Below are 6,128 nucleotides of genomic sequence, written 5' to 3' on the forward strand. Positions count from 1 at the left end.
TAGCCGGGCATGGTAGAGCGCACCTGTAATTCTGGCTACTCGGAAAGCTGAGGTGGAAGGATCGCCAGAGCCCAGCAGGTCGAGGCTGCGGTGACCGGGAGAGGCCACTGCACTCCAGTCTGGGCGAGTGAGACCCCAACTCAAAAAAAACAAAAATTGAGAGATGTTAAAGGGATGGTGAAGATGTTTCATCAAATTAAAACACCTGGTCCTGGGTTAGCCTACAGCAAGATGGCAGCAGTCTCAGTGTCAATGGCGCTGAGGCAGACGTCATGGTGGAGAACAGTAGTGGTTAAAGCTGCCATTTCTGTTTCCAGGGTTCCGACCAAGTCGTTGAACACTTCCACATGGAACTTGGCACAGGACCAAACTCAAGACATGCAATTCATAATAGTTGACAAAAAATTGGATATCACTAATTTAACTGGCTTTCCAGAAGAGTCTATCAAAATTAGAAAAGTGAGGATCTTTGTCCCTGTTCGCAATAATATGCAGTCTGGAGTAGACAACACAAAAAAATAGAAGATGGAGTTTGGTACTAGGGAGCAATGGGAAAGTCCTTAGATGGGTTGGGCATCAATGGCGATCCTTTGTTCAACATAGTCCTAACATAATACTAAAGAAGTCGCAGTTTTCTTTGCAGAATAAAATGGATAGAGCTATGATGTTGAAGAAAGGAAAGTTCCAAAACCCAAGTTCAAGTCTTTATGGCACAAACTTTTCTTGGAACAAAAGAACATGAGTATCCACAAAATAGGTTGGCTACTTGACTGTGAATCAAATCAGCTGTGCAGTATTTATAGTCCATGTATAATACATCTCTTAATCTCCTAATAAATCTGGCCTTTAAACTACAAAAGAAAAAAAAGTAAAACCCACATTATCATCATTTCTTTAAAAAAATGATATTTTTGACTGGGCTCAGTGGCTCAGTCTGTAATTCCAGCACTTTGGGAGGCCAGCAGGTCTGCACTGGGGTGGCCATGAGCATGCCACTGCACTCCAGCCTGGGCAATGGAGTGAGACTCCGACTCAAAAAAAAGAAAATGTCTTATATTTTGATACCATGGAAGTATCAAGAAAGTCTATAATCTCAAAAAGGAAAATCTTTTCAATTTAATAAACTTTGCCTTAATAACTAAAATATATATATTATTAAAAATAAAATGGACAGCCAGGTCCAGTGTCTCACACCTGTACAGCACCTTGGAAGGCTAAGACAGGAGAATTGCCTGAGCCCAGGAGTTCAAGACCAGTTTAAGCAACATAGTAAGACCTTGTCTTTTAAAAAAAACCAAAATCAAAAAATAAGCCAGGCATAGTGATCTGCACCTGTAGCCCTAGCTATTCGGGAAGCTGAAGTAGAAGAATCAGCTGAGCCCAGGAGGCCAAGGCTGTGGTAGCCATGACTGTGCCACTGTGCTTCAGCCTGGACAACAGAGTGAGACCCCAACTCAAAACAATATATAAATAAGTTAACTGGAACCCAATTGTCCAATATTAGGGTATGATTAAATATTATTGTGTATCCCTGCAATGTATTACCATGAAGTCATTAAATGACTAGTAGCAGAGCATTTAATGATATGATACAATGTCCATGATGTAGTATTACATGAAAAATGCAGGTTATAAATAGAAAATACAGTACTATCTATGCATAGGAAAAGTTTTGATTTTCTGTATCTAGGAAAATGGTAACATGGCAAAATCTTGAGACTGCTGGGGAAAATATAATAAATATAGTTTTAAATCCATAACTGTACTCACAAGAGAATAAAAAATATCCCCAAAGGCCAAAAACAAAGAGGGACCTAGAAAGCAGAGTAGAAAGCTGATGGTGAAGCTGCAGCTGCGAAAGATATCACTGATTTGTACAAACTAGGGACATGAGTTTAATGGACACAGAGAAGACAATCAGAGCCTCATTAAGCTCCTCATAAAGTGCCTCATAAAGCCAGGAATATTTAAGAGACAGAACTTCATGTGTGAAAGGGTAGCCTAAAAAAATTATATATTTTTAAATAATTATATAAATTATATGATTTCATGATTTATATATAAAATTTAAATAATTTTATATATAATTATATATATATTTAGGCTCCACTTTTCATTACTAGATTGGTCCAATAAACTACAAGGGGAGAAATTAAAGTTGTCGAGCTGTTAGTGACACAGGTACCTAGCAGAGACAATTATAAATCCTTTATGAAAGAATTCTCCTTAACCCCAGAGAGAACCCAGACAAACCTGAACTTATAATTCAAAATTACAAAACACACAGGTACCATGAAGAAAGGTAACAGGAAAAAAAGATGACAGTATTAGGTCTCAAAGCTTTCAGATAATGGAATTCTGACATACAAATATAAAATAAGATGCTTAAAATGTTAAAGAAACAAGACAAGAAGTATAAGAGTTTAAAGAAAAATCCTAGAAGATTTTTAAAAAACCAAGCACAATTTCTAAAAGTAAAAAGATAAAGGTTTGCTACTAAACTCAATAGATGAGTTAAATAGCAGATTAGACACTGCTGACGAGAGAACTGGTGAACATAGAAGGTCACATTTGAGCACTTTGAAGAGACATGGGAGTGAATTATGTAGACGGCTAAGAGAAGGGTTCCAGGTAGAGCAAATGAAAAATGCAAAAGCTTGAGGGGAAAATATGCTCATATATTCCAGGAACAGCAAGGTCAGCTTGGCTAGAAAAGGGAAAGCACCAGAAAGTAAGGTTAGGGAGGCAAGGAGTCCATATTGTAGGTCAGTATAAGGGATCTTTGGCCCTCACATGAGATGGGAAATATTGTAGGATTAGCTTCCTTGAGCATCTGCATTGCAAAGAGAATGTGGGGGTCAAGAACAGAAGCAGGGAGACAAATAGCAATTTCTGCAATCATCCAGGTGAGAGGATGGTGTTTTGCACCCAGGCGGTGAAACCGAAGGCCCTGAGAAAGAATCAGATTCTTGATTTATTTTAAGATAGAGTCTATAGGATTTGCTGACAAACAGGATGTATGGTATGAGACAAGAGTCCAGGATGACTGAGCAACTGGAAGGATGAGGTTGCCATTCTCCAAAATGGAGAACAATGCAAGAGCCATCTAAGTGGAGCTGCCAAATAGACCACAGGATAAACACATCTGCAGTTCAGGGGAGAGAAGAGCTAGAGATACAAACGGGGAAGTGTTGAGAGGACCATAATAGAGTATACCATAGACTTAGGTTAGGAACATGCTATAACCAATTAAATATGTAATCGACTTGTGAGCAATAGCACAGCCAATCTTAGTTTTCTGTCTTAAAACATATAACTGTTTAAAGTTCTAGTTATGGGAAAAACTGCAAAGCTCCAGTTATTCTTCCCTTGTCTCACTTTCCCCTTAGCAACAACCAATCAGGTGCCAGGGAGAAATCACCTAAGTTTCCAGATGTCTCTGCAACTTCCCTAGCTAGTGGGCCAAGGTCAGCCCGAGTCAGGCTAGCCAATCCTCCACGATTAAGCTGACCACCAGAGGAACTACCCAATTAAATGGTAACAAAACTGGAAAACCCCCCCAAACTCCTCCTCCCTTTGTGTAAAAGCATAAAAGGCATCTGCTTAAGGAAATCAGGGCCTCTGAATGTACTCCGCTGTGTCAGTTGTCGACAGAGGTCCAGGCTCGAGCTTGTAAATAAAGACCCTCTTGAACTTTCATCGGAATTGGCTCTTGGTCATCTCTTGGATTGAACTTTCGGCCACTACATTTGGGGGCTCTCCCGCAATCCCAGAGACCCCAAGACCCCAGTCTGGAGGGTTTTCAGGCCGGCATTCGGTAAGTCACTCCTGGGTTAGTGCATCTGTGTTCTATGTCTCAGGTGGAGTTCCACAGTTTGTTCTGAGGTCGGCATCAGGCTAGGCAAACGTGCTGGAAAGCCGCCGGCCGGGGCTCATGGGAGACGTCTCACGTCCCTATCCAGAAGACGAGGTCTTCATCTGTGGGGAAGGTCAGACTCGTAGATGGTCTGTCTCTCCCCTATTGTACTTTCAGATTTGTTTTCGCGGCCGCTACTGTCTGTCTCTTGTTGTGTTTCTTGTCGTTTTCCCTTTTGTCTTGTCAGTTGTGTTTGTTGGGGCGACAGTACTAATGAGTGAGATGGGACAGACACAGACAACGCCGTTAACTCTGATGACTGAAAACTTTTTAGAACTAAAGGAAAGGGCTCACAATTTGAGTGTCAAAATTCGCAAGAAGAAGTTCCAGGATTTGTGTGCCACTGAGTGGCCTGCCTTTAATGTAGACTGGCCACGAGAAGGGACTTTTCTAGCAAGTGTTCTTTTGCAGGTCAAGAATGTCATCCTCCAAAGAGGATCCCAGGGCCACCCAGACCAACTACCTTATATACTGATCTGGCAAGATATAGTGGAATCCCCTCCCCCTTGGGTGAAACCCTATCTTCCTACCCCGTTAAAGGCATTGAGAGTGCTCACGATGCAGAAGAAAGGGGCGGAACCTTTGGAGCCGCCGGAGAGTGTGTCATCACAGCCTCATGAGAAGCAGAATTCCCTCCATAAGCAGGAGAAGGGGGCGGAAACTTCGGAGCCGCCGGAGAGTGTGTCGTCACAGCTTCGGAGAAGCAGAATCCCTTCCATAAGCAGGAGAAGGTGGCGGAACTTTCAGAGCCGCCAGAGAGTGTGTCGTTACAGCCTCACGAGAAGCAGAATCCCTTCCATAAGCCCCTAAAGAACCCCTTTTACCCTGTTCTCCCTGATTCTAACTTGGAAGAGATGATTCCCCCCCATACCAGTCAGCTCCCCCTAGACCTTCAGCCCCGCCTGCGCCCCAGGCCACCGCCACTGCAGAGGCAGAGCCAGGAGTGGCTGGGGAGGGGAGGCAGGGAGGAGAAATGGATGGACCAGCCACGGGGACTCGAGGGAGAGTTGCCAGGGCGGGTGGTCCTGGAATGGGCCCAGCTGACTCCACGGTAATCTTGCCACTGAGAGTGGCTGGGCCCCCAGATGAGGCCAGGAACCAACCCATGTATTATTGGCCGTTTTCCACTAGCAATTGGAAAACGTAAACTGCTACTTTCTCTGAGAATCCTAGAGGGCTGATTAACTTGCTGGAAAGCATTCTCTTTACCTACCAGCCTACCTGGGATGATTGCCAGATGCTTCTACAGGTATTATTCACCACTGAAGAAAAAGAAAGAATCCAGACAGAGGCCCGGAAGCTGGTTTCGGGAGTTGATGGACAGCCCACCACCAACCCTGATCTTATCAATGAGGCTTTTCCCCTTTCCCAACCTGAATGGGATTTTAACACGGCAGAAGGTAAGAAGAAACTTCGGGTCTACCGCCAGGCTCTGATGGCAGGTCTCCGAAAAGCTGCTCGTAAGCCCACTAATTTGGCTAAGGTATATAACATAAGACAGGACAGGAATGAGAGTCCAGCCACGTTTTTAGAGCGTATTACGGAAGCCTTCCATCAATACACCCCAATGAATCCAGAGGCACCAGAAACCAAAGCGGCTGTGATCATGGCCTTCATTAATCAGGCAGCACCAGATATCAAAAGAAAGCTGCAGAAAGTAGAAAAATTAGGAGAGAAAAGTTTACAGGATCTGCTGGAGGTGGCTGAGAAAGCCTATAACAATAGGGAGGGTCCGGAAGAATGCCAGGATAGACATAGTGAGCGGCAGACCAGGGAATTAGTCAAAATTCTCCTAGCCACCACCACCCACGACCCAAGGAAAAACAGAAGCAGTTAAAAAAATTGGCTTCTGAGTCAGGCAACAAACCGGGGGACCCCCAGCCAGATCACCCCAAGATAGGGAGAAATCAATGCTTCTACTGTAAGGAGGAAGGGCACTACATAAAGAACTGCCCTAAGCGCCCTCCCCGACCTGAGGACAAAGTGACTGTACTTGTAACTGAATAGGGAGGTCAGGGCTCAGAGTCCCCCCCTGAGCCCCGGGTAACCTTGGAGGTAGAGGGGAAACCCGTGACTTTTCATGTGGATTCAGGAGCAGAGCGATCCGTATTATTAAAACCACAAGGCCCTCTCAGACAAAATCTCATGGGTCCAAGGAGCTAACGAGATAAGACCGGCACACTGGACCACTAAGAGAACAGTGAATTTAAGC

At 44.0% G+C, this 6,128-nt stretch overlaps 1 pseudogene; it reads left to right on the forward strand.

Moving 5' to 3' along the window:
* The first annotated feature begins 231 nt into the window (after window positions 1–231).
* LOC103255371 lies at window positions 232–757 on the forward strand (annotated as a pseudogene).
* The last annotated feature ends 5,371 nt before the right edge of the window (window positions 758–6,128 follow it).

The sequence above is a fragment of the Carlito syrichta genome, unplaced genomic scaffold, assembly GCF_000164805.1.
Source record: "Carlito syrichta isolate Samal-C Ts95f unplaced genomic scaffold, Tarsius_syrichta-2.0.1 Scaffold288071, whole genome shotgun sequence".
Taxonomy (NCBI): Eukaryota; Metazoa; Chordata; class Mammalia; order Primates; family Tarsiidae; genus Carlito; species Carlito syrichta.